This window comes from Callionymus lyra, chromosome 11, assembly GCF_982586985.1.
Source record: "Callionymus lyra chromosome 11, fCalLyr1.hap1.1, whole genome shotgun sequence".
Taxonomy (NCBI): domain Eukaryota; kingdom Metazoa; phylum Chordata; class Actinopteri; order Syngnathiformes; family Callionymidae; genus Callionymus; species Callionymus lyra.
The window spans coordinates 27980446-27984255 of NC_141828.1; the positions used below are offsets into that span (position 1 = coordinate 27980446).

At 45.5% G+C, this 3810-nt stretch overlaps 1 pseudogene; it reads right to left on the reverse strand.

The window, feature by feature from the left end:
• Positions 1 to 2335: 2335 nt before the first annotated feature.
• On the reverse strand, positions 2336 to 3810 carry LOC148069826 (uncharacterized; annotated as a pseudogene).

Consider the following 3810-nt stretch of genomic DNA (forward strand, 5'->3'; position numbering starts at 1 on the left):
AGAAGCCTTCAAATTCACAGTACTATCAGAACACTGCAATAATAAAATCATATACATACCCCTCTCCACTTATCTCAACTGTGACCTCCTCAAAGGGTTTTAACACCTCACAGGCCTGCTTGAGTTCCGCCCACTCCTCCTGTGTCAGGGTGGGTAGTCTTGGGTTTGTAAGTTCCAGAGTTGTGATTAGTGCATCCTTATTTTTAAGGATACTCTGGACCATATAGAATGTTGAGTTCCATCTTGTAGGGCAGTCTTTTTGGGTGGCCCGTAGTTTTTCTGAGGAAACGGTGCTCCTGTGCAGATATTCCACAATAGCCTTCACTTTGTCAAGAGTTTTTTTTATCGGAGTCATGCCACCGCTTACAATTAAGTTGAGGGTGTGGGCAAAGCAGAACAGGTGAGGCCAACCTGTGTTCTGAATTGCTTTCACCACATTTGAAGCATTGTCAGACACACAGGCAGCCACCTTGTTTGTGATGTCCCACTCCCTTGCAAGTCGAATAAGCTGTTCTGATAGGTTGTCTGCTGTGTGCCTCTCACTCATTTGGAAGCAGTCCAGCAGGACAGAGGCCATCTTATATTCATTTATAAAATGGCATGTCACCGACATAAATGAAGTTGTTGTTCGTGATGTCCAGCAGTCTGTGGTCAGACAGACAGCTTTGGCTTTTTTAACCTTTTCTTTGATTTTTTCCCGAGTTGTTTTATATAGATCGGGTATGATGGTATTAGAAAGAGTTTTCCTGCTCGGTAAGATGTAGTTTGAATTGAGTTCCTTTGTAAACTGGCGGAATCCAGTGTCTTCCACAATGGAATACGGCTGTAAGTCCAGTGAAATCATTTTGGCCAGCATCTCATCCAAGGCCTTTTGTCTGAGTGGGTCTCAATTGGTCTTGACACAAAATGTGTGAGTCTCGATTGAGTTCCTCGACCACTTGGCCTACAAATTGCTCCTGTTGTGGCAACAGCAACTGGGCCTGGACCGGTGCTACTGGCCACAGCAGTGCTGGTGGTTGCACTGACTGTGGTAGTGGTGGTGTCACTGACTTGGACACTTGTGCTGGCTGGAGCAGTTCTTGTGCTGGTGTCTGTAGAAGCAGGGACTCTCACCTCTTGCAGCTGAACAGTTGGGTGTTTGGTTCTTAAATGCTGGAAAAGGTTTGCTGTGGACCCACCTTTAGTAGAGAGCTTTGCTTTGCAAATGTTGCAACATGCCGCCGTATTGGAAATGAAACAAAATTGTGTCCAGATAGCACTTTTTCTTTTCTTCTAATTCACTCACCTTGTCACTTGCTGTGTCAATCTCTTTCTAACAACAACAACTTTGGGGGGCTGGTAGTGAATACAAGGTGATGGGGGGAATAAACCATTTAACAGTAGGGTAAGGGTGAAGGGTGACTCGGGGGATGGTAGGGTGCTGTGTGTGTGTATGTATTGGGTTGTGGGGGCCCCCCCTGATAATGGTTGAGTCCTATCCAGGACAGGTAACTAGTCTGGTCTAGTCTTAAATGAAAACTTAATTCAAAACAAACAAGTTTTCATATAAAAGTACAGTTTAATTGCAAATCAGCATTATGATATTGATGATAGCTACTAAACAACAACAACAATAATCAATAAATAATAAATAAAAAATAAATTAACAATTTCTCCCTCCTGAGGGATCAATAAAGTGTTACCTTACCTTAATAGCACCAGTATTAATAATCTAATATATGAACTTTGAATAATATGAATCAGAATTGGTCCTCAAGGAGAAATTTATTTTTGTTACAATAACTGTGTAAATAATATGTATTTGTTACCATTAGTTAACAGAGTGTAGCCTACACTTTACTTTTGAATCCTCGTTCACTGAACAAATCTTTCTAGAATCCCCGGATGAGAATCCTCGTTCAGTCCCTGACCGAATCTTTTGCAAATCCCCGGATGAGAATCCTCGTTCAGTCACTGAACGAATCTTTTGCGAATCCCCGGGTGGAAATCCTCGTTCAGTCAACTTTATGTGGTGCGTTAACACGAGAGCTAGTTTGCTAACACACTGAATTGCTTTTAAAAACATAATGCAACTCACACACGTATTTTATTTGTGATTTTAAAGGACGAAAATATATTTATATTCCAATGAAAAGTTTGCTATATTGTTAGGTCATGTTAGATGATTTATTTTATTAATATTTAAGATTTTCATTTCATTTATTCCAGGCACTCCTGAAATTGAAAGATATATCTCCTGGATGCACTAGGACACATCCTCAGTGATGTATATTCATTGGATGTTTCGGGTCTTGCAACGCCAGACACCCTCGTCCAGGCGACCCAGCCAGGGTGATCAGGTCTTGGCTTGTGTCCCAGTAGCAATCCACGGATCTGCCCTTTTTATCCATAGCCACCTAGTGGCTTTATCTGCGGCCTCACTTGCGGCTTGAATGGCCCTCTTCTTGGCCACCCCTGTGATTCCCAATCGGCCAAGAATTCTGCAGAGGGAGCGTCCTGCAAAGCTTCGACAGCCAACTTCTAGAAAGTCTTCCAGCCCCTGCCCCTGCACTCCTCCACCAAGTCCCTATACTTGGTGCGCTTCCTTTCATTGACCTCCTCTATTCGCTCCTCCCAGGGCACCGTTAACTCCAGCATGATCAATTGTTTCGAAGCCTCTGATACAATGATCATGTCTGGCCGGAGAGACGTTGTTGCAATGTGCTGGGGGAACCTCAGTTGTTTTCCCAGGTCAACGTGAAGCTGCCATTCAGGGGCTGTGTGTAGGAGTCCTGTTGTCGTCTGTGGGCGTGCACTAGGTCTCCAGCTTTGACGAAAGAAATTGCCTTCTTTGGAGCATGATGTTTCTTGCTGGTGCTGATGGCTAAGGCTATGCTCTCAGCAACTGCTTTGAGTATCTGGTAATGGCGCAAACTGTAGTGACCATCAGCCAGGGACTATGGGCAACTGCTGAGGAGATGTTCCAGGGAGCCTCTTCCAGAGCAAAGGGGGCAGGACGGTGTCTCACTCTTCCCCTACACACCGAAGTACGCTGGGCTGGGGAGGGAATCATAGACTGCCGCCACGAGGAACTTGACCCGGTGGAAGTCTGTCTGCATGATGTTTGCCCATGTGACTTTGCGCTGCAATGTGCCCTCCCATCTTGTCCATGCCCCCTGTTGACGGAGTCCCACTGCCCTGCCTACCTGTTCTTCCTCCAAGCCTGCTCGGACCTCCTCCTGGAGTAGATGTTGTCTTTCTTTGCCCCGGGCCTGGCTGACTTGGGTCTTTGGAAAGTAGCCTAGGCCTGCTCTCCCTGTTGTCACGGCACCAACCAGCGCCTTTTGCCTAAGGCGTGACTCAGCCACCTCCACTGCCTTTTCTGCCTTCCACTTCCTTCCTGTCCTCACTTCAATCCTGACTGATGACACCTTGCAGTCCCTGGAGTCTCTGTATTGTAGGGCTTCTCTCGTGCATGCCACCTTGAATTATTCAGAGAGCCTGCTGAAGGGTAGCTGCAGGATGTTGCTTGTCCCATACAGGGCAGCGCTGTTGGTAAATAGGCTCAGCCATTTCCGCAGAAAAGCTGCTGATCTTCCTCTCAAAGGATTCCACAGTTGTTCCTGGGACTGCATACACATATTGCATATTATTACAGATAACATATACTGCTGAAATCAATTCCCTTGCAGCCTGCTAAGCATACCTAATTTTTTTCTATTACAGTTTTACAACACAAAACCACCTGTCGCAGAACATGACCAGACAGAGGTAGTCTTTGCTCTTGAGGCTGTCGTACTTGCATAATTTGTCTGAATCTGCAAGTCCCAT